The following is a 26,297-nucleotide window of genomic DNA, read 5'->3' on the forward strand; positions in this document are numbered from 1 at the left end:
GTCCTGTTATTCTTCAAGAATTTGACCACCTCCCTGACTTCCTGGAGACTCGGGATTCTGCCAAGAGATTCATTGAGGGGCTTGAGGAATGGCATTCCAGACATCGTCATTCTTCAGATTAGCTTCAGCAGCCCTTCAAAGTGTTTTTTTTTTCATGTGGAGTTGATGGTGGAGGCACACTTTAGCAGTGTTGATCTATCCTTTCTTTTGAGGGGAGTTTGACTCCGTACATAAGATGACATTTTGCTTAAAGCTTTCAAGGTATGTGGGGTCTTGGAGATGCTTGATGTCATATGTAATGTCGTTCACTTTGCCTCAATGATTCTATTGCTGGATCTGCAATTTCATAGTAAGTGGTAGTCCCTCCAGCAGTCATCAGCCTTTGCAACGACTACTATGCTGTACACTAGTTTGTCATCTCTAGCACATACAATCACATAGTCGATCAGATACTATTGTTTGGATCTCGGGTGTTGCTAGCTAATTTTCAACTATTTTTTGTCAGAAAACGTATTGGTATCTATGAAATTGTGTTCAGTTTATAATAGTTATGGTTCTGAATTAGCCACAATAAAAACCCGGTGTAAGTAAAGACGTGTATTAATAAAAGACGAAAGGTTACAGAATGGAAAGAGTGTTTTTGCTTCCACCGAGCAAGTGCGGTGTACTCCAGAATTAGAGACCCAACCTGGGATCGTTAAGAGTTCCGATATAGATGGCTATTCAGAGAGTGGTTCTCCAACAACAATAATATAATAGAAGATAATATATATATATATATATATATATATATATATAATGCCAAAAGTCAAAACCAGGGTACCATTCTCATTGATGCTTTCCACCCTTTCCTTGCCTATTGTTTCCTTCTTAAGGATGAGGTTTAGTACTTACCAACAAAACAAACGCCCACGTGTTTGTGCCTTGTGTAGGCATGCGCGACAGCAAAACTTGGGTTTTTATAAGCGGAAGTCTCGAGGTTGTCAGGAATCTCCGGGCGCATGCGCAAGAGGAGGGATTGAGAGAGTGGTGTAAAAGGCAGGTCGAGTGAGAAGGTTGTTGTTGTCATTGGATGTTACAGTGACGCGTGCGTTAGCAGTTGATTAAGAAGTTGTTTTTTTTGTGTCAAGTCACGCACCTCAGTGAAGGTGAAGGTCATATATGTCATGCACCTCGGTGAAGGTGAAGGTCATAGAGGTCCCACACAAATCTGGCGTTGAAGTTGTCTAGAAGAATCAACTTCTCTTTGCAAAGGATGAAGCACATTGTCAAGGTGAGCGTTTCTTTTTTTGTCCACCTCATTGGTCATAAGAGTTCGGACATATGCAGAGATAATGGTAGCGTGTTGGTTGTGAGTCCAATTCTTAATCATGAACCACTTGTTGATTCTGACTGGTTGTTTTTCAGTTGTGGGAAAAGGATGTTTCGAATGCAAAATCAACTCCATAAACTTGTGGTTGTTCTGCATTCAGGCCTTTACAGATAAAAGTAAACCGTCCATGTTCTTCTCTCGGTTGTCCTTCTCCAGCACATCACGTTTTACTCAGGGCTCAATTGAATTTTTGGAGTTCTTTTTGTGATGAAAACTGTTTCTCCTGTTGCTTAGCATTTAGGGTGTTCATCAGGGTTCTATGCACCAAATTTTATTTTCATTGTCTTCATATTTCGAATATCACGTGGTGATCCTCTGGATGCAGTTTTCTAGACGGGAAAGCTGAAGCAAGCTATTTTTATGGCACCTTTTCTATCTCCCTTCCAATTTGTGAGTAGAGTGGATTCTAAAGAGGGCTGTTCAGTTTTGAAAGTAGTTGCCGAGCAACTTCCCTGCTTCGGTCCAGAAGTTGGATAACTGAAACCTGGGGCAGATTACATGATGGCTGAGAGGTCCCAGTAATGATGTAGCTTTCCCCCGTCGCCAGTCATCGATCACTGAAAGGCTTGTAGGGTTGTTGAAAGGTAGTCAAAACACAGATGCCTATGCGTGTGGTTTTCTTCGATTTTACTCAATATTGCATGGCTGTTTCCAATGGCAAGGAGATCCAAGACGATTGGAGCATAATGTTGGTTTATATACAGGGTGTCCCAAAAGAAGTTGACGGATTTTAAATTTGATTAACTTCCTCAATATTAAAGTTATGCTTACCAATTTTCATATGTAGGTAGATGAGCCTCCCCGTGATTTTATAAGATATGGTAAGATATCATAGTCTACTTATTCTAATTTTATTTATACAACTTGATCTAGGGTATGTTTTTCACAAGGTCTAATTTTAGTTATGAAAAATGATGTTACTCAAATGTCCTCGAATTCTGATTACTTCATCCGCCGTTACTCCACACCATACTGAACATTTTTTGAGGGCGTAATTGCCGTTGTGCTGTTGCGTGGAGATTTCTGATCTCCAAATCCTGCAATTTTGCTTATTTATGAACCCATTCAGATGAAAATGGACCTCATCGGACAGAATGAGGTTTTTGAGAAAGTTTGGATCCCCATTAACCAAATTCTTGGAATTGCATGTCGTATTCCAGCCTTTTTTCCGGATTGTTGGACTGTAGCTCCTGCACCAATTAAATTTTATATAAAAATTTGCCCTCTTCATGAAGCATTCTGTGAAGAGATGATCGAGAGACTCCAATTTGACTTGATCTCCTTCTTACTGATGTGGATCGATCCTCGGCCACACTCTTTGCTAATCTCTGACGATTCTCATCACTTCTTGTCGTACAGTGTCTACCAGATTTAGGGAGGTCACATACAGACCCTTGCTCATAAAATCGAGCCACCATAGCTTTTATTGCATTGGAAGTAGGGGAATTTTTTGTGTTAAAGTTTCGTCAAAATTCTCTTTGAGTTTCTGATTTTGACTCATTTAACCGAAAATACAACTCTACGGTAAATATCGGCTTCTCGGCAATGTAACGATTCATGATGACCTTGGAAAAGTTACTCTAGATGATCCGAAAAAATAAAAGAAAAGTATGAAAAATTATGAAAGTTGTGAATTCTTTTTTGTTTACCATCAGCTTCTTTTGGGACACCTGTATATATGCATATATGGTGTATAATGTATGTTTTTGTATAAATATATTTATTTATGTCTGTTTATATATTTATATATATATTCATATGTATATATAATTTTTGTTTATATATATATATATATATATGTGTGTATGATCATATGCATATATATATGTGTGTGTGTGTGTGTGTGTGCGCGCGTGTGTGCAATGAGAAAGGAGATTACGAAACGTGATGAATTTATCCAATGCTTCTATGGATCCCTCACCGACCTGAAGTTAGATAAAAAAAAAAACAAACAAAAACAAAAACGATTGTTTTAGGCTATGACTCTTATCTAAGAACATCCCAGCGAAGCTTTTAATAAAAACATTTATCCTGCTAATTTGTAAGTACAAATCGGACAATTTCTTATAGATACGTGTATATCCAATAGAGAAGAAAATGTTTTAAATGAAGTGAGATTTTGCATTTGGTTAAAACGGGGATCTTTACATCGCTTAATAAAAAATGTTTGTTACATATTAAAAAGTAAAAAGGAAAGAAAAAATGATTATATTCGGAAAATAATTCTGTTATTGTTTATGTAATTTATTTTATAAGAATACATCTTTTTACAAGTTTATTTTTCCATATGCGGCAACATATACTGGAAACAGAAGCATTCATGCGCAACCAACAACAACAAAAAAATACTGCATACTGTAACGGCCGATAATATCAGACACAAATAAGCATTCATGTATTTTCTGGGAATCGTTTGCTGGGGTATAACCTCAGTGTTCAGTAAGAACACGCGGGAAAGGATAATTACTGGGAGAGATGTAGATTTTGTTATGATAAACAATTTAGTACATTCCTATTACACTATAGCCGAAGTGAACAACAAAATTAAAAAAAAACAAAAACAGAATGAACAAAAAACAGAATGGCTTAACTGAGGATTCGGAATTGGCCGGAAGTCAAGGCTAGAAACACGAGCATGCTCAGACAGTACAATTTGTAGTTTCTGTCATGAGTTGTGCATGCAAATTTACTAGCTGAGTGAGGTGTATATATTGAGTCATCTTAGCAGTTGAACAGCTAGGTTTATTTTCTAACCTTTGTAGTTGGATAGTGCTGTGGTGCAAAGTGGAGGAAGAGAATACCAATTTGCGGTGATGTACTGCTCGAGCGTATCTATACTCAAAATCATATGGCAGAGCAGAACTGACCCCAATATTTTTCAGAACACAATGCCCAAGTATTGAGTTTATAGTAACCTGCTATCAAATGAACTGAGCATGTCACATGGTTTGCGTAAGGGTGGATAAATTTATTTATTGTGAGCTACATCTAAGAAAGCATCTTCAACATTAACCGAAAAAGGATGCAGGTACAGTGCTGTGCCGCTGTGGTGCGAAGTGGAGGAAGAGAATACCAATTTGCGACAAGAGAAAAAGGAACCAAAACACACAAGAAAATAAGTTTTTGTGGGGTGTAGTGTGAGCAATGATTGCACTATGCAATCCCCATATTTTTATGTAAACCAAAGTTTCAACAGAATTCAAGTGGTACTGAACTCTTTAGATACGTATGTTCTCTTTTGAATATTGAAGCAAGCGTATAACGATCTTTTATTGATAAGTGAAACCGCTCCTCATAATCTCCTAACGGGTGAAAAATGTTCAGGCAATGATGCGTTCAATATTCATCGTTCTTATGATTGCTTCAAATGACTAATTTATAATAAAATTTTCGTATAATCCAAGTTGTATACACCTTATCTCCGATAGTGCACGATGTGTTGTTTGACATATCATTTCTCTCAATTATTTTCTTCCAATTCAATACATTCAAACTTTGCGCCTATTTTCCACTTTGCCTTCTGCCAATTACAGCCGAGCTTCTCCTTTGCAACATAGGCGTTATCTTCTACTGTCCTCTGCCACCACGACAGGTTGCGTAAATTCCTACCAGGACAACATGTATTGGCAAAAAACTACCGCAATGGTGAAGAAAAATGGACATAAGGTTACATAGTACGTTGTTCTAGTAATGTAATCTATGATATGGCTGTACAATCATCTTATTTGGATCAGACATGCAAATCAACTTCGTCACTCATACATTCCAAAGAGATAATCAAATGACGCAATCATTCCATTAAATATTTTACTGGACTCTAGTTTGAAAATTGATTACAATGGAGTTTTAAAGTTATCTTCTGTCCCGCCTACAATCTTTTAAGTCAGCTTCAATAATACACCCGTTGGTTTGCATAACACGCTGTCTTTTAACTCGCCGGTCCTTTTACTGCTTTTTTATGCATCTTGGATGAACTAATTTGCATAAAGCAACGTCACCATTTTAGCTTTTTTTTCCTTAAACGATCCCCCCACCTGATATCATGATCACAAACAGGGCAAGGAGGTATCTGTTTTTGTCGAGTACTTCTTTGAAGAGAAATGATGTGGGTCTTACTCTCATGTAAACTCTCGTCTGCAGGTTAGCTTTCAATAGACACCTCATCAATTGGGAGGTTACTAGCATCAGAATCACTGTCAAGTAAATCTAAATCCAAATAGATTAGCTGCTCACAATCCTCAGAACCACTTTCATCACTTGATAAGCGCGTCCATATTACTGGTTGAAGGTCTTTAACTGCCAAGACACCTTATCAACTTTCACAAACTACCGGCTGATCACTTCAGTAATGCGACCCATGTCATATTTTGTTGTGCACCTGACATGTGGATTTTTAACCCAAACGACGTCTCCTCTTTCATACTTCCCTCCAACCACTTCTGATTTGGGCAATGGGTTAGCTTCAACACCTTTGCTTCGAACATGATATTTATGTAGCATGTCAGCTGGTGCAATCAAAGGTGAAACATCATCCTTTGGGGTAACGTTGAGCCAGTAGACCACCTCTAATATTGAACAATTCTTTCTGACTATGATAGTCTTAATGGTTCTATGACTTCGTTTTACAATCCCGGTTCCACTCAATGAGTAGGCACTTTGAAACCGCAGATGTATATCCAATTTTTAACAAATTCTCCAAACATTTTACTGGTGAAAGTCGGTCAGTATTTCCATCAGCAGGCCTCACTCAAGGAAAATATTCTTCAACTATCAGATAATGGTAATCGAATATGTCCGCCACCATATTGCAAATCTAGAGGGGCCATAGTCGATGATAGTTAGAAAATTCTCACCATTGTGGTGCGTTGTCTATCGTTAATCTGCCCCAGTTGTTCTTCATGCTGAGTTTTCCTTTTTTCCAGTGAACAGGTGCTGGATCTATTGATCGACATGTTTCACAGGCTTTCACAATGAATTTAGCAGTCTCTTTGGACATTTTCAGATCAACTGGCAAAATATAAAGTTCGTTTCATGCCTGGATGTCCAGTTTAATTATGGATGTCAGCTACCTGATCCTCATCCAGTTGTCCCACTGTTGCACAACTCCTCAGCACTGGCTCTCTTCCTTCCTTGAGTAGTTCCATCCAGGTTTTACATCAATGGCCAATCCATATTCTTTCGCCAGCGATTGCAGGGTTCCTAACCATCGTCTAATGAGCATCTCATTAGCTGCTCTCGTGTTCACATGTGCTTTTACAGAAATCCACCGGTGTACGCATACCGAATCAATGGTCAAGTTTAACACTGTCACTTCCCACTGAAGAGCTAAATTGACTCCTTTGAGTGCCACGTTGAGTTCAGCTGGATTGATGTACTGAGCATCGTTAGTTGAACGTAGTCAGGACACATAATTAATGACCACATCCACCCAGACTGTAATTTCTTTGCCGTTCATACACTAGTCTCCTCCAACAGGATCTGCTTCTCATACTTTGCTCAAAGTTTCTGCCAATATGTGACAGAGAGACGCATTTTTGATTCTATCATCCCAACCCTTTGTTACTGCAGTTGCTAGGTGCTTGATAAATGAAACTGCCACCTGGAGCCATCTACATATGGGGAAGTGACCAACGAGTATCCCACAGAGAGAAAATACACGCTGATGAGACAATTCATCAGGGATTTCCAGAATTGGACTTCCTCGTTTCCATCGAAGAGTGCTTTCTTTTTCCCAGACTTGCAAACAAAGAACTTTGGCTCCATCTCTCGATCACACCAGATTCTTGGAAACCAAACCATAGTTTTAAAAATGTTCTTGCATGTGCAATGCAGGAACTACATTTTCATTAATTAAAATATCATCAACATATGCTAAAGTTGTGCATTTGATCACATGGTTTCGAGATACAATAGACTTCATAATAAGTGGTGCCGCATTCAGCCCAAATTCCAATCATGTAAGACAGAAGCATTTTCCCCTGAAAATAACTATTTGAAACGGCCATAGCACTCATTCAATTTTTGATAGTCAAGAACCAAACATTTGCTTCTGCTCCTGCACGACTGCCATTAAGGCACCAATCATCTATTCTGCTGCCACTATTGTATCTCGTCCTCATTGATATCCCTGGCATGACAAGGCATTGTGTATTCTTGTACACTGTTACTCAATTCACTGAGAGAGTGACTGTTTGTCCATTTCCATGATGCAGTCCATTCTTTGTAAATGCGATCATAAGTCATGCTAAAGTTAGGCTCACCAGTCGAGATGGCAGCACATCTGAAACATGCTTTGCCTGATTCCATGAAATAAACTCCAACGAGTTTCTTGATTGCATCACTCTCCAACTGTAGATCAAAGCTCAACAGCTGTTTACCCACGACCAATGTCTCACTGTCGACAACTGGAACTTGGCCAACCTCTATACTTATTCTACCATATCCTCAGCAATTCAATGTCCTTCCATCAGCTGTTAAGACTCCTGATAACTTCCGCTTTCAAACGCGACATATGGCTTTACTCATTAAAGTCTGCAAACACCTGGAATCGATCAACACTGTGAATTCTTACCCATCTACATGTACTTTTATGGATGAGAGCTTCTTAGCGTTCAGTTTGTCAGGGTAGCGACTAATGCTAATGCCTCCTCCCCTTTGGCGTTTCCATAGCACAGCAATGTCCAAGGCCAATTTAATGTCGTCATATTTGTTTTTATAATTTAATAAACTTGCATGAATATTCATACCACCACTGACGATGATTGTGGTGACTACAATGATGATGATAAAAAAGATGAAATAAAATTGGGGAGGGGTAAATTCTGATATCTGATTTCTATTATTGAGGCAGAAGCAAGCCTAGTGTGTAACGTTCGTTAGAGTCAAGTTATTATTTTTGTTAATGTCATCTTGTTTAGTTCTCAATAGCATTTTGTAAGTGTATGAAATTTCTGTAATCTGATATTCCGTTAATCCGATAAACGTATGTGAAGAAGCAGTCAGACTGACCGGAACTTAATAGTCAATTGTAAGGGAAAGGTCTGTATTTTATGTAGCATAGTCAAAAAGAAACTTAAACGTACAGAAAAAAAGTTAACAGACGGTGCAAATATGACAGACTTGTCAGAATAGGGAAAAGAGAAAATGATGTGTGAGTAGATATCGTGCTACCACCTGTAAATATCACTTGTTTGGAAAAGTGACTCTTCTAGGAATTATTATATAAATTTATGATAGTAAATAAAATCGACTGATAATATCTGCCAAATGTACATAAGGTGACTATATTGAATTTATATGTAGCGTCTGTCCTTTTAAAGCTATAGCTTTCTAGAGAGGAAAAATCGTATCTATTTTATAAATATAGAGATTATTATTATGATTATGATTCTTATTATTATTATCTATATAATACTCTGCTGGTTTCTCTCTTAGTTAGTCTGTACGTTATGCTTTGAATAAGACCAAAAAATTTTTTGAATGCCAAGCTGTTTCAAAAAAGGCAAAATTCATGAAATCAGGCTTTAAAACGTCTAATCTTGCAACGCTGGACAATCATATGAGAGTGGCCACCCTTTGATGTAGCCTAGTTTTCGAATATCATTATAATAATATATGATTATTGTTGTAATGTGTAAGAAAGGAACTCATAATTTCGATGTGCGTTGGGTATTCACCTAATGTCAGCGAAACAGTACATAATAAAGGAAATATTTAAAAGAAACAGGGCAAAAAGAAACGTTGTATACCAAGAGATGCTGGACTGAAGAAGTAAATTAAAAAATTGTCTCTTACAATATGATTTTATTATTTGTATTGAACTATGTAGCACAGTATATATGACATAACCACGTTAACACAACAGTTCCCATTAGATCTCCGAAGTTAAGCAACGATGAGCCTGGTCACTACTATAATGGGTGATCATTTGGGAATTTCAGGTACTGTATGTGCTCTCTGCTTATCTTAGCATTGATTCCAGTAGTCTTAGACTTCTCCTTGCCCCTGGATTCAAGCAGTACCGATTCATGAGAGTTGTGGTCGGAGATTATGCAACCCTTGACTCACAATGACACGTGTAACCATTCTTACAAGAAGTATCCATTGTCTTTTGAGACTAAATGAAGGCGTATTTATTTGTACTTATTGATTTATCTCATTTAAGTCAGTTCTATATTTAAAATACGATGGATACTATTTTTATAGAAATATTTGCTGCATGTCATTAGTTTTTCTGTCCCTCCCCCCTCCCAAATTTCTTTTTTGTGCTATCAAGATATAATATAAGCTTTATCAAAGCATAGTTATTGATTAAATATATTTCTCATTCTGTGGACTTTCCATGGGTCCGTCTTGTTATTATTGTTATTTGAAGATTTGGAATGTACAGAAACGAGTAATATCCGCTGTTCATATTTGAAAAACAAAGTAATTGAATTTATTATAAAACTCATCAAAGAAGTTACTATAAATGCGATTTTATGGAGGCCATAGAAGTTTAGCGTGAGTTGCAAACTCATCTCATGTCACCTGAAGACGAACAAGAATATTGTTAGCTGAAAGAATGCATCAGGTAGAAAGAGGAGGAAAAATAAAACAACTTTTGATTAAGTTAGGTGTAATGAGTCTGCCAAAGGAGTAGTGGATGACAATAGCCTATGGGAATAAAATTGAGATATTGTATTCTGGCTCAGTGTAAAATGTCTTCACTCTTTGCATAACAGAATTACTTGATAGGAAGCAAAAAATAAAACGTAGATACAAAATATATGAATTGAATGAGGAAAGGATAAAGAGGAATTTAGAAGCTGAAAATACTGTTTGGCGAGTGTGAAAAAACATGCGACAACTCTTCATGGAAACGCTTATATATTTCTAAAGGAACTTTTATACAAGAACTATGAAAAATCATTTATATATTAATACTATCATCTGCATATTAATACTTACTTTTTTCATCTTCATGTTATTTGTCATCCTTGGCGTCCAGCAGCGGCTGCAGTAACCACCTGTCCACAGCGACATAGAGGAGCCGGGTGGATGGCTGAAACAAATATCAAGAAGAATCTGATATAGAAATTGTGTGAAAAAATTATTTATATGATATAATATACATAAGCATAACCGCTATCATGTAATACTTCATTATCTTTACTGTTTTTACGTTTTTATGTGGCATAATCACATTGACACAGAGGTTCTCATTAGATCACCAAAGTTAATGCTGATCCTGATCGGTAACCATTCGGGAATACTAACACTGTATGTTAGAGGACATTCACACCTCCCCACAAGAATTGCAAAATTAACATCATCATATCCCCTGATCGAGATATACATGTGTACTTTTCGACATTCTCCTTTTCTGTTTACTCCACATTCACATCAGCTGGTACTGCTATATCAACGGTCATTGCTTTGTATTCCCTTTTTTCTAATAAAATTAATTCTGGTTTCCTTGCTTCACATTGAATATTCATATCCCACAATAATTTCACACTATCATTCTCCACCACCCATTTTGGAACATCTTCGTACCATTTTTCACTGCATTTTAACCATCCTTTTTACATATATCCCAATGGACCTATCTCACAATATTGTCATGGCGCTTCTTGTACTCCTTTTGAATTAACTTCTCACAACTAATGGCGATGTGTTGTGCATTCTGACCTTTTTACCCACACAGTCTGCACAAAGAATTTTAAACTATTTTTTAAAATTATCATTATGATTATTATTAGAAGCAGCTTTTAAAATAAAACTAAAAAAAATAAAAAACTTTAGCAACATTAGATTAATAGTTTTTTTTTGTATTGAGCGAGTATATGATCCCAAGTAGGGAATAACAGTTAATAATGGTCTTATTATTGTAAAACAAGTCAATCTATTATATTATAAAACTCAAATTATCTTGCTTAGGCGTTGAAACTGTCCATCCGCTTAGGGTTTACGATGTACATGCTTAATAAACCTGGTTCCGGTTTACAATGTGCATACATAAATGAATAATAACAAAACTGTAACTCTTTTTTAATTGGTTTGCGTTACAAATAAAATAAATAGTTCTGCTTAAGTGTTTTACTTTCTTTTTTTCATTTAAAATAATAAAATACACAAATAATGTTTTCATTATTTGCTGGTAACTGTTGACACTAAAGTACTGAGTAAGTATGTATTGCACAAAATAGTATGTATTGCACAAAATAGTATGTATTACACAAAATAGTATGTATTACACAAAATAGTATGTATTACACAAAATAGTATGTATTACACAAAATAGTATGTATTGCACAAAATAGTATGTATTACACAAAATAGTATGTATTACACAAAATAGTATGTATTACACAAAATAGTATGTATTACACAAAATAGTATGTATTGCACAAAATAGTATGTATTGCACAAAATAGTATGTATTGCACAAAATAGTATGTATTGCACAAAATAGTATGTATTACACTAATAGAATAGATTAAAAAAAACCAACTCATATTTACTTGCACCCCCATGAAGGCAAAGGTCGGACTGTGCGATTACCGATGTGTTAATTTTTTTTTTCGCATTTAAAATATGCACATAAAAAACTAAATGCTTTTTGCTTTTTTTTACATACGCATTTTACGAATTTTATTTGTATTTTTTATTGCAAGTTGGAATCATTTTCACACAAAAATAAAACAAACTTGTTTACGATTTAAAGTATTTTATAGATTCTGTAATTGACAATTAAAAGACGTTAAAATTACTCAAATCAGCTTAACTATCAACACTTAATAAAATCTTTTTTAAACTGAAGATAAAAACCATGTAGTTTTAGCGTCCCAGTTTTTTTATAACGATTACTTTGATTGTATTTTCATTGCAAGTTGGAATCGTTTTCAAGCTAAAAAATAAAACACATGTTTTTCTAATATAAATTGGTCAATTTACATATTTAAAAAAAAAATTTTCTTTACCTAAGTTGTGTGTGATTAAAAACTATCGGTAGACATTTAGAACTTAATAAAAAAAATTGTATGTTTTTTGTGTTCGAAATTGTTTATTTACTATTATTTCATTTGTATTTTCCATTGCAAGTTGGAATCGTTTTCAAACAAAAATCAAAACAAATATGTTTTTCTAATATAAAAAAGAAAAAAACTAGTTGATCAATTTACATATTTAAAAGAAATATTGGATATTTTTTACAACATAACCCAGCGTAGTTTATCTCCTAAAAAGAAATCAATCTACTTTTTTGGCTAATACATTTCAACGGCTTTAAAAGATAATATAAAAGAAGGAATTTTTTTTTTTAATAATAAAAAAAAATAAAAATTTTACAGTGTGGAATCACTTTCCTCACCCACTTCTTGGACAAGTAGCAGTAAAGAGACATGTAATCGTTAGCATTTTTTTTTTTCGAGTTTGTTATGGGGTGGTCATAAATTCCAAACATTTTAAAAACACGTAAAAACTCAACTAAGGATTTTTATCCTGAGCCCCCTCAAATTAACAGGGATTTGATCATTCTTGTTATTATATACGTGGTCAGTTTTATCCGTTAATATTTGTATAATAATGTAACGAAAATACATTTAATATTAAATGTTTAAGTAGCAATTGTAGCCACAACCAGCTGACGAGCTGTGATTTATGGGAAAATTTCTTTTAAAGAAATATTTGTTTGTTAATATAGTGTTGCCTACAAGGGAAATAGAAAACAAACGCTTCTGGGTAATCCATAATGATGAGTATGTATTTCCATTGTGTAAACCATGAAATAATTTTGCAAGCGATTAAAACAAGAAAGAAATAATTTTGCAAGCGATTAAAACAAATGGAAGCAACAACAAAATAATGAACAAAAAAGGCGAAATACACCTTCAGGCCAACACTGTGAGCAGCAAACGCTTCGTTTTATTATTGTTATATATACAGCAAGTGAACGAAGTAGAAAGAAAAAATAAGATGGTACCGTAATTCTCAGTTTCTTGACATCTGTGATCTTTTTGTCTTTCTAAAATTGTGACCGGGTTCGTCTATATGACAAAAGTTAAATTACAGGTGGCCAGCTTGCTTCAATAATCACATAAACACATTTAATTATTATGAGCAGAGATCAGAAGTTTTAATCTTTATAATAACCAATAATAATTAAAAAGAAAAGAATAATCACATACGCAAATTTCAATTTCATGAGCAAATAAGAGGCTTAATCTCAAATGCAAGCTTAAATAAAAATAGAACCATCTCCACTTTTAAATTTATACATTGTTTGTTGGCTGTGAGAGAGTAATAAATATTCGTATTTCCTAGAAGGCTCAAGTAAACCTTATACTAAATACATATCTATTTTTTAACATAAGATGGCTACCTCATCCCCATTCCTCTATATATTTAGCAGCTTCTTTTCAAGAACTATAAATTGATTTGTTCCTATCTATAGCTCTGGTCTTTACAAAGTCAATCTTTGATTTCCGTGGCTAGAACGTTACCTCTGGGCCAAAGCAATTAACATGAGAATTAAGGGAAATTAAACACCTATACGTGCGAAATGTGGCCATAACATAGTAAAGTAGTTCTAATGACTGATATATATATATATATTAGCGTCCAAAACTAAGGGACAAAATTTTAAAACCTAATATTTGTTACAAATAACAACTGTCGTTATCATACATAATAACATTCTAAAATTCGAATCATTTGCAAAGGATAGAAAAAGAATTATAACAATTATTTATTTATTTTCAAAATAGGAACGTCCAAAAGTAAGGGACAAAATTGAGAAAAACAATGTAAACAGCCAAAAAACAATAAAAATACATGTACAATCAATATTTAGTAAATGAGCCCTTGCTCTCAATGACAGCTGCACATCTTCGACTGCAAGAACAAATCAGTTCTTGACAATCCTCGCTACTAATTTTAGACCATTCTTTTTTAAGCTTCACCCACAAATTCTCTGTGTTAGTGGGATTTATTCCCATAACTTCCACTCCTAAGGTTTTCCAAAGATTTTCTATTGGATTTAAGTCAGGACTTTGCGGTGGCCAATCCATAATTTTGAAATCTTGCTCGCTAAGGTAACTCATTATTACCTTTGCATTGTGACATGGGGCATTGTCTTGCATAAAATTGTCAAAATTTCAGCTGTTCACAGTTGTTATTTCTAACAAATATTAAGTTTTGTCCCTTAGTTTTGGATGCTACTAAATATATATAAATATATATATATATATATATATATATATATATGTATATATATATACATATATATATATATACATATATATATATATATATATATATATGTATATATATATATATATATATATATATATATATTTGGCATGTAATAGTTTTTAATTTCCTTCATTTTCGTGGCAATTGTTTGATGGTCATAAGGTGGCTTCATGGCTGGGTTCAAATCTCATGAATTGTTACCTACACTGATAATTGCGTAAGCATGAAACACTGGCGTTTGTAGTTATAAATGAATAATTATTATTTAATTATATATTAACTCTATCATTTGTATCATACGTAATATTTGAATTAATTTTAATCCAGATATTTTTGTGAATAAACTTGGTGCTTATTTATATTACGCGATATGGTAGTTCAAAATAAAAGGAAAATTATAAATATACTCATTTATCAGTGGAAAATTGTTCATGCACACACTAGTAAATTACCACATTTGTTCTGTATATTTGTTTGGTCTTTGTCTTATATCGTAAAAAAACAGTTTTGCAAAAAGTATCATTTGGCATTAGTCACACCTAATAGGGTTAAAATGATGAACGATAGTAGAATTAAATATGTTTGTATTTGTTTCAAACTTTCCCTGTTATTATCATTAACTGTAGAAATGAGATTTACCCCATGTCTTTGAAAATAAACTCAACTCGCTTCATGCTGCAAAGAGTGGATACATCTCCAATGACTTCCTCACATTAAACTAGCTCTTATTGACCAAGTTTTTGAAAACTGTTTTCTACAAAGCGATTTTTATTATCCATTTTCTTTTTTCTTATTAAATATCTAGTTTCCCAAATTCCAGTATTCTTCACTTCTTTCAATTATTGTTACAAACCACTTTGCATTCTTGCAACAGTTATTTACCATTAAGTTCTTGCTGATAATAGCCATTGGTGTCTTCTGGAATTTGCGTGATATAAAGCCTCATCAAGATTCCAGTACTTTCTGTGTCCTTTCAGTGAAAGTCTGAATGGTGCAATTTGTACTTGATCTTTCCATTCTCATGGACTTTTCATTGTAACCAAGTGCTGACACCTATGATAGCAGTAGCAGCAGCAAATATATGCAAATGACCAAGGTGCGTGCGAGGTGTGTCAGTGAGGAAGAAGGAAAGGAAAAATATAAAAAAGATAAAAAACGTGTTAGAGATGGACAGAGAGAGAGACATGTTACACACGTAGCCGAGAGCGACAAGCAAAGATGTCGTAAACATGGACAGACGATAAGAGCTCCACATGTTCGACACAGGAGAGTCTTATTAAGCATATTGGAGTCCAAGAAAACTTTTGAGCAAGAGACAAAGCGTTATTCTGGAAAGTACATGTAAATAAATGTCTGTTGTTCCAGTAAAAAAGAGTCAAATTCTCCCCTTGTTTTGTTTCAATACAGCAGTGTCTACATGTTAACACATGTGTAGAACGTGATCATTTTCTGCTGGACCAACTGATTGTGGTGCCGCTGCACTTTATTTTTTTTATTTTGGGAGTTCCATTCTATCTTATTATTTAATCCGTAGTTGAAGAGAAGTCATTAGTAAAAGTGACACAATGGCTATGACAGAACTCGAACATGGTACACAAAGTCCTCACCAGCAATTATCTGTTAAACAAAGGGCAAAAATCTGTTTGTTTATCAATTTAAAACTTGTAAAATATAGAACAAACACCCACAAAACTCATATTTTTTTAATTAGCATAATCATGAATGTATCTAGAACAAAAAAAAAAGATCTATTATTTTAATCAAATAACTATTTACATAATTTAATGTTATCAAGATGTACACACATCTTTTAATGTTATCATATAGTTTGTTTTTCAGCCACTAATTAAAATGAAGTACCACTGATTTTGTTTTCAGCAAATTATTTCACCTATGCCGACTCAAGTGGTGTGTGTAGGTCTAGAGAGAACAATAGGCTTGGTAAAGAAGGAGGGAATAGAAAATATGAAAACGTGGGAGAGAGAAAGAGAGAAGAGTAGAACTTATGTTACACTTTTGCTCCATGTAATGTCGGGTAGCCGAGCTAGTATAAAATAAAAGTAAATTTATTTATTCCAATCTATAGCAGATAACTGTTGATACGGTGTTAGAATTTAAAAAATACGCAATACTCTTAAAAAGATACAGAAAATAATCATTAATTTACAAGATAAAAAAAACTTCCTGGCAACATCAAATATTTGTCAGATAAAATGTTTGCGATTTCGAAATGTTTTATTTTGAATTCTTTACAAACAAGTGAACACAATATAGATAAAAAAGAACCATGATTCGTAGGCGTAATGATTCAAGCAATTGAACGCATAAAATATTCAAGTTGTCTGTCTGGGTTTCATGTCTTTTCTGGATACTTTTTAGAAGATTCTACCTCGCCTGGTAAAGTTAGATGGTTGGCTTAATGGATGCAGTTATTAATTATGTAATTAGCTATGCCAAGTAGAAATCCTATCGAATGATTTAGGGTTCATTATGCACTGCTGAGTAAAAACAAGTTTTACTCTAGCTGTGGATAAAATAGGAATCTGTGTTCAATAAATCTGTTGCTGAGGGCCAAGAGATGTGAAGGTGCCAATCAATCGAACAACTAACAAAGTTGACACAAAGGCAAAAAGATAATGGCAATAGCAAAGAAGAATGACAAGCACTGATATTCGTTTAAAGACGATGGATATTGTGTTTTATTTATCGACAATCGAAATAGTAAATTTGTAGGTAATGGAGATTGTATATTCAGGATCAGTCCGAGACAGACAGCATCAGTCACTGAAAACTGATAGCTAGACGGTGGGCTCTGGAACAGATAGCTCGACGCCAGTGGGCACTGGAACAGATAGCTGGACGTCAGTAGGCACTGGAACAGGTAGCTGGACGTCAGTAGGCACTGGAACAGGTAGCTGGACGTCAGTAGGCACTGGAACAGGTAGCTGGACGTCAGTAGGCACTGGAACAGGTAGCTGGACGTCAGTAGGCACTGGAACAGATAGCTGGACGTCAGTAGGCACTGGAACAGGTAGCTAGACGTCAATGTGCACTGGGACAGGTAGTTGGACGTCAAAGGGCACTGAAACAGTTGGACATCAGCGGGTTCTGGAAAAGGTAGCTGGACGTCAGTGAGCACTGGAACAGGTTACTAGACGTCAGTGGACTCTGGAAACTGGTAGTTGGATGTCAATGGGGATTGAAACAGGTAACCAGATGTCTGTGGACTCTGGAACTGGTAGATTGACACCAGTGGGCTCTGGAACCTGGTAGCCACTGGAAACCACAGGGGTTGCTAGGAGGCTGCAAGAGGATTGTCGGGAGGAGTTTCAGAAGGTAGGCTGCAGTAGAGAGGAAAATTTGCATACAGGTAATTTGTGGTAGTCGTTTGTGGTAGTTAGCCCTAAAAAACACTGTTTGACTCGCAATCATAGTTTGTTGTAGTTAGCACTTAAAAGGGCTGTTTGATTACTGTTGCTACTGCTGATGAGACCCTTTGGTTGCTGGGCTCGATCGACTTGACTGGGTACTTCAAAGTCGCATTTCAGGAGCTTTTCTGCTCCCTAATCAACTTAAAATTTTGCTGAGAAAGCACTCTCTTTATGAAAGAGTGCTGAAGTTACAAGAATAGGGCCGATAAACAAACAACAATCTAAAATTAATTCCCAACCGAACTTCTCACAATCAAAATTGTTTTAGATGTCCATTGACTGTGTTTACATAAATTTCGGCTTAAAACCAAAAGTCTGTTGATTTTGTTTGTTTGTGAAAAGTCAAGTTTTATGTGTGCATTCTCTCGATGTTGAATCTAAATAAAACGGTAATCGTTAAACACGTATGCATGGGACAACTTTGAGAGTTGTTGTGCACGTGTCTGTTTCTGTCGACAAGTGTAACTGTTGTTTGTTTTTAAAAGTGGAAGTGGTGATCTGACACGCACTGCGGCAAATCATATAAAACAAAAACATAAGTCAGTCGTGAGACTACATACTGCCACAACACAAGGATAAATCTAAGTCCTAGCTTACTCTTCCATGTTCTATAAAATACTCCTGAATTTATGTTGTTGAACGATGAAAACTCCCAAAACTATCAGATCAGATCAGGCTAAAATTTTGAAAGGTAGTTACTGTTAAAATTTGATAAATTGGAAGTTGAAATTCTGTCAGAATCTTTACTTTGATCGAACTTGTCATGATGAAAAGTGAAGGTCCTATGATACAGACTTCATTGGCTACAATATGAGCCAAGTAACAAATGTTATCGATGAGCAAAACCAAAGATATTGTCCAAATTGTGACTTTCATCTTTTTTTCATGATGATGATTTTGACCATTGATGTAGATATTCTAAAATTACACCAGTGCTAAATTAGACCATTATCAATATTTTTACCAAGTTTGGTGATGATTGGTCAAGCGATGTTGTCATTAGGCTGTACACTAACAAACAAACAAGCATAACCGAAAGCATAGCCTATTTGACAAAGTAATAAATCGTCTACAATAGATATTTTGTTCTGGTATTGATTAAGCTGCAAAGAGTTTATTTCCAATAAAACAGTACAAACTAAACCAAGTCATTAAATTTGTGTGGATACTTAAATTGCAATTATAATGCATTCTTTGAATTTGATACCTGTGCAATGTTGGGTAGTTCTACTCGTCTAATTATATATTTTTTTCTATGCTTTGACTTTGGGTCCCCAAGTGTCTATCTTATATTTGCTTCTAATTGAAATTCTAGAACACTTATTTTTACTCTTCAGCCAATTAACTTTATCTCGGCTTCACTCTCTGATATTTCTCACTTTCTACCAAATTTTTTTATTTGCTATATATATATGTCTTCCTCACATGTATTGACCTGGTAGCATTATTGTGGCCAAAAGTCACAAGGTCTTTCTTGACTAAACTCTTTTGATCTGGCCTTATTTGAGATTTAACATTTCTTGCCTGTGCTGTCATTACTTACCATGACTATTATTGCTGTAGTAACACTTTTTTTGTATTGCACCAGTGCTGAAATTCTTTTCGCTATTAAGATGTGAGACTTAAGTTGTATAAAATCGAACAATGCATTAAGCAATCTTTTTCTGGTGGTTTTCCTTTCTCCGATAAAGATATTATTAATTAATGAACCCCTTTAAGAAAAATCAATACCGCTTTGCTTTTCTTTTATTATACAATGAAATTCTTGGAACAGAATTTGCTGATGCTTACTATTCTATTTGACCATAACTTTGCCTTTTCTTTTTTTCTTGATTTTCTTATTTAGTTCTACCTTTATTTGTATTAAGTTGTATCTAAGCAGTTTTAAGAGGCTTTATCTGTTGCTCGGTCACACTTAACTTTGAAATATTATTATTTTTTCCTTAGTTTAGGCTTAAGTTTGAAATAGCATTTTTAGTGATTGTTCATATTTCTGTTTGAAATAGCATTTTCGTTTGTTATTTCAAATAGCATGTTTGTCAAATGATCATATTTAATTTTGAAATAACACGTTGGTTAGTCTATTATAGCTCTTGAAATAGCATTTTTCGTTAGTCTGTAATAAATGGTGACCAATTGGTAATGTATGTGCGAAAATGGTAAACATTCTCTGTATGACAAAAATAACTCGGCTCTGAAGAGGCCTTTACTAAGTGATTCAGTATAATCTGCTAATACCCAACGTCTGTGGACATTACAGAACAGCTGCCTCTTAAATCGATGTTGTTTTCAAGCATGTGATAAAGTTCTCTGGAAAGAGTAGCCATCATATCGGGTTGATTTTCTGTGCAAAAGATAGGTGTATTGTAACCATATACACACTAACACCATTGGAAAAAAGTCCTTCCAGCTATCAGTAAAACAGAATTGTTATTAAACTCATTGTATTGTCATTAGTATTAAATAACCTAAAAAGGACTGATATGTTGTAACACCAACAAACCAAACCGAACAAGGAATTTTTATGTGTACCATGTACATTACATGTTTAATCTGGTTTAACTTTGCCATTAATGTCTTTTACCAATTCCGCTCTTCAGCATCGATGAGGCAAATTCATCAAAATGCTGTGAATCCGTTTTCTCTTTAGGTTTTCCTGGTATCAATTTCATGTCACCTACACAAAGAAAGTAGAGATTCCTCTTACTGGAAATACTCGTCACCAAAGGAAGATGACAAACATATAGAGGCTCAAGTAGTTCACTACAAGATCTGTGTATACATCACACCTATCAAGGTAGATACCAAGTTTAAATTCGTGGTTTTAATATATGCCAGACAATTTGACTCCAAAACGTATTGCAGTAAATTAGCAGCCAGTTTTGCAAATTTCTACGTGAACATTTTCTCAAGTGTTGGTAATATGTCTTATCTAATCAAGCAGAATAGTGTTACTCTGCCATGGTCTAATGGCAATATTCTCTCTCCCAGGTGAGACAGTAATCACAATGACGGTGTGTCAGTAATTGTACACTAGGAAGTTGATGATTGTAACACCCAATTAAATCCATTGTTGCTGCACTATGTATTAGCTAATGGTTTGGGGCAGCACAAGTACTGAATTTGAACTTGATTTGATATATTGTTAGTCCACGTTCAGTGTTTATTGATAACATTGGTTAATGGTGGTCAGATTGCTACCAACACTTTTTCCATATAGTTGATGTCTGCGTCGTATACTACTCCTAGTTTAGTGTGTATCTTTAATACATTAATATGGTGTGTTTGATATATATATATATATATATATATATATATATATATATATATATATATATTACCGGAGGTAAAGGCTTGGCAAATAGTCGAAGATGGCTTTGTGGCTGGGTTTGAATCTCTCGACTGATAGGAATCGTCATCCTATGCTGATGATTGCGTAAGTATGAAACACTGGGGTATGTACGTATAAAAGAATAATTATTATTTACTTATAATTATCAAGCCCGTTTAAGAAGGATGGGCACTGTTTGGGAAGTATAAACTAAGAGTCAGTCAGCTAGCGTTTATGCACCGTTCACGACCTCCATCGTTTGAACGCTATGGATTGCCACGCCCAAATTGAGTATTTACTCCTTTCATTCTTGTGGCACTTATTTGGTGGTCCGGAGGTAAAGGCTTAGCAAATGGAGTCAAAGGTGACTCTGTGACTGAGTTCAAATCTCCTGACCGGCAGTAATTATCATTCTACACTGATGACTGCATACGCATTAAACAGTAGTGTCTGTAGGTATAAAAGAATAATTAATTGATTAATTAAGTTCAGTTATATTATTAATATGAACTAAAAGCCAATATTTCTTCAAAAGTGCCCGATATGCGTGTAGAGCTTTTATATATATTTTTATTTATATTCAGATAAAGATTTTATATGGTCACTTCACAACCATGACAATGTTTCGGTCAATTAGTTATAAATAACCAATGACCCTGTTAGGTGACGTGAGTTCCTTCTTTTTGAAAGATTTAGTCCTTCAATGGAGACAGAAAGCAATCAAATTACTTAAACATTGCAATTAAAAAAAAGTGGAGGGGGAGTTACATTTTTTTATTGAAAACTCCCCAAAAGCAGAGGAGGACAGAGAGAAGGAGTAAATATAAACGTGGGAGAGGGGGCTGAAAGGAAGAGAAGAAAGAGAAAAAATAGTAGGAGAGAAAATAAAAGAGAAAACAAAAAATATGAATTTTACAAACGCATCAATGTAGAGAGTGGTCTAGACAGACTTTATGCCAGTATGTTAAAATGATGTTAACATATAACTTTAATGTGGAAGAAAGAGGATGATTTCCTTGAGTAAAGAAATGGGGTGTTAATAATTGTCTAGCTTACTCAGTGTTAGAATCCAAATTTGTTGTTTATAATTTAAGATATTACGTAATAATAATTTTTTTACTATTGATATTAGAAAAAAATTAGAACTTGGTTCCTTAATCAAAGAATACAAAAGTTCTAAGTTAATTGAAATTTAAATGTTAAACTACTTAGTCTGAAAATTTAAAAGTAAAGAAATATAAGTTAATTTAAAGTTTTAAATTAAAAAAGTCTAAATATTAAAAAGTAAAGAGTAAAGATAAAATTAATATAAAATTAATTAAAGTTAATTTAAAATTGGTTAAAACTATAAATAATTTTGACATTTAGAGTAATGAAATGATGAAAAATTGATTATTGAGTTAAAAGTTGAAGTGATAGACTTTCAGTAAAATACAGTTTATTAGTTTATAATCAGATAATTAATAATGTGGCAACATGGGAACTGTAAGTAATCTTTAAGTGGATATATATCTATCTTCTTCTTCTTCTTGCTCGTCCGTCGAAATCGACGATGACCAAGGTATCAATCAATTCGGCGTCAGGGGTTTGTGGGTCCTGAGATGGCTGATGAGGCCAATCCGTGCTCGGCAGACTCTTCCACACTCCGGACACGTGAAGGCGGTATCGGCAGGCTGTGAACCGGCAGCCCTCTCCTTCCTCCTCTTGCGCTTCTGCTGGTCGTGTGTCATGCGTTGATTCTCTGCCCTGTCGGCTCCTAGGCTGATGACGCAACGCCAGGCCGAACGTTTAGCAGCGCGACTCTCCCAAGACTGGGGGCTGATGTCAAAGTCTTTTAGGGACGTTCTCAGACAGTCTTTATATCGTTTCTTTTGGCCCCCTGCATTCCGCTTTCCCTGGCTGAGTTCCCCATAGAAAAGTTGTTTGGGGATTCGGCTGTCGTGCATGCGATAGACATGGCCTGCCCACCGGAGCTGGGTTTTGCGGATTATGGTGGTGATGGTATGGAGCCCCACGCGCTTCAAGACTTCTGTGTCAGGAATTCTGTCTTGCCAGCGGATGTTGAGAAGATTACGGAGGCATCTGAGGTGGAAGCCATTCAACTGTTTTTCATGTCTTTTATATGGCGTCCAAGTTTCGCAGGCGTAGAGTAGGGTTGTCAGGACGACCGCTCGGTATACTTTCAGTTTGGTTGCGAGTGTAATGCCTCTCCTCTTCCACACATTGTCTCTAAGTCTTCCAAATGCACTGCTCGCTGTGGAGATCCTATGGTTAACCTCAATGTCAATGTTGGCGGTGCGGGAGAGGGTGCTGCCAAGGTAGGTGAATTGCTCCACAGCATGGATCTTCTGTCCTTTGACAGTGATGCGGGGTTCATGGTATGCATCTCCTGGGGCGGGTTGGTACATAACTTCTGTCTTCTTTGTACTGATGGTGAGACCAAAGTTGTCACAACTGGTGGAAAATCCGTCCATTTGACGTTGCATCTCTATCTCATTTGGGGCATTAAGGGCACAGTCATCGGCAAAGAGAAGGTCTCTGATGATGGTTTCCCTCACTTTCGTGACTGCCTGCATTCGCCTGATGTTAAACAATTCCCCGTCACATCTGTACTTGATGACAATGCCAGAGTGACTGTCTTTGAAAGCGTCCTGGAGCATGGCAGAGAAAACCATGCTGAAGAGCGTCGGGGCTAAGACACAGCCCTGCTTGACCCCGTTGGTCACAGGGAAGGGTTCTGAGGGGTCGCCGTCATCCAGGACACGAGCGGTCATGCCCTCATGGAACTGCCTGACAATGGCGATGAACCTGTCTGGACAACCAAATTTTTTCATGATCCGCCAGAGGCCATTTCGGCAAACAGTGTCGAAGGCCTTGGTCAGGTCGACGAACGTGGTGTAGAGGCCCCGGTGCTGCTCGATACACTTCTCCTGCAGTTGGCGTGCAGCAAAGATCATATCAGTCGTCGCGCGGCCCGCTCGAAAGCCACACTGGCTCTCGGGAAGAAGACCATCTTCAAGGTGCACCAGCAGGCGGTTAAGAAGGACGCGGGCCAGGATTTTCCCGGCAATGGAAAGAAGGGATATCCCGCGGTGGTTGTCGCATGACTGACGATTTCCCTTGCGTTTGTAAATGTGAACGATAGTAGCATCACGAAAATCTTGCGGTAATTCTTCACTCTCCCACATGGATTGGAAGAGTTCTGTTAGTCTTAAAAGCAGTGTAGGTCCACCAGCTTTGTATACTTCTGCTGGAATTGAGTCGGGGCCGGGGGCCTTCCCAGAGGAAAGTTGCTTGATGGCTTTGCTTACTTCCGACGAGGGTGGGATGTCGAGCTCCTCGTTGATAGGCTCCTGGCGTAGTCGATCGATGGCTTCATCGTTGATGGAAGATGGTCGGTTTAGCACACTGTTAAAGTGCTCCGCCCATCTGTCAAGGATCTGCTTTTTGTCATTCAAGACAGTTGTTCCATCGGAGCTAAGCAGGGGGGAGGAGCTAGACCGTAGACAGCCCTCAGCGCATCGTAAAACTTCCTCATATCCTGGCTATCGGCATGCTCCTGGATCTCATCTGCTTTGGCGCTGAGCCAGGCATCCTGTATGGAGCGGAGTCTGGCCTGCACCTTGCTGCGGATGTTAATGAAGGCAGCTTTCTTTGCAAAACACTTGGGGTCACTCTGATGTGCACGGAGAAGTTGGCGTTTCTCCTCCAGGAGGGGCTGAATCTCAGAGTCATTTTCATCAAACCAGTCCTGGTGCTTCTTTTGCTTGGGTCCAATGATTTCGAGAGCGATGGAGTAGGTGGAGTCTCTGAGGTGTGCCCACTGATCTTCGATAGTGTCCGAGATGGTGAGGGGGACAGATAGCTTGTCTTTGATTGCTTCCTGTAGCTCATGGATGACATCTGGACTTTTAAGTTTTTCCAGCTCAAGGCGCTTTGTGACTTTCTGGCCCTGAGGCCGCCTCTTGGGTTGGATGTAGAGGCACATTTTGGATATGATCAGGCGGTGGTCTGTCCAACAGTCGGCACCACACACAGCCTTGGTCAATCTTACGTCTCTCCTGTCCCTTGCCCTGATGATGACGTAGTCAATCAGATGCCAGTGGTGGGAGCGTGGGTGCATCCACGACGTCTTGTTACGGGTGGGTAGGCGGAACATGGTGTTGGTAATGGAAAGGTCGTGTGCAGCGCAAAGGCTGAGCAGCCGTAGGCTGTTGCTATTGCACTTGCCCACTCCATGGTGGCCAAGGACCCGGTCCCAAGTGGAGTGGTCCATGCCAACGTGGGCATTGAAGTCGCCGAGGACGATGAGCTTCTCTCTCTGCGGAGCAGCGGAGATGAGGCTTTCCAGATCTTCATAGAACTGGTCCTTGGTATCTTTGGGGTTAGTCATGGTTGGTGCGTAAGCGCTGATCAGTGTGGCGGTTCTTGCCTTGTTGAGCGGGAGTTGCATCTTCATCAGCCGGTCATTGATGCCGTCCGGGATGCTAACCAGCTTCCTCACGTGCTCAGTCTTGATGGCGAAGCCTACGCCAGCCTCTCTGCGCTCCTCGCCGCTGCGTCCACTCCAAAAAAAGGTGTAGCCGCCACCTGACTCTGTCAGTTGACCCTTGTCTGAGAGGCGAGTCTCACTGAGGGCTGCGATGTCTACCTTATAACGGGCAAGCTCCCTTGCTACGAGAGCAGTTCTTCTCTCGGGCCGGTCAGCTCTGGTGTTGTCGAGCAAAGTACGGACATTCCATGATGCTAAGGTAAGCACCAACCCTTTCTTTCTCATGTCTCGACCGCTGTGAGGGAAACCCCGCCAGCCGCGGTATGCTGGCCAGGGGTGATGGTGAAGCAGCTATGTTTAGGGCTCCTTTTATCGCCCCGTCCTCATGCCATGGAGACGAGCAGAGTGATCCTGAAAAGGACTGCTCGGTCGGCC

The sequence above is a fragment of the Euprymna scolopes genome, chromosome 16, assembly GCF_053919585.1.
Source record: "Euprymna scolopes isolate OS-2025 chromosome 16, ASM5391958v1, whole genome shotgun sequence".
Lineage (NCBI taxonomy): Eukaryota > Metazoa > Mollusca > Cephalopoda > Sepiida > Sepiolidae > Euprymna > Euprymna scolopes.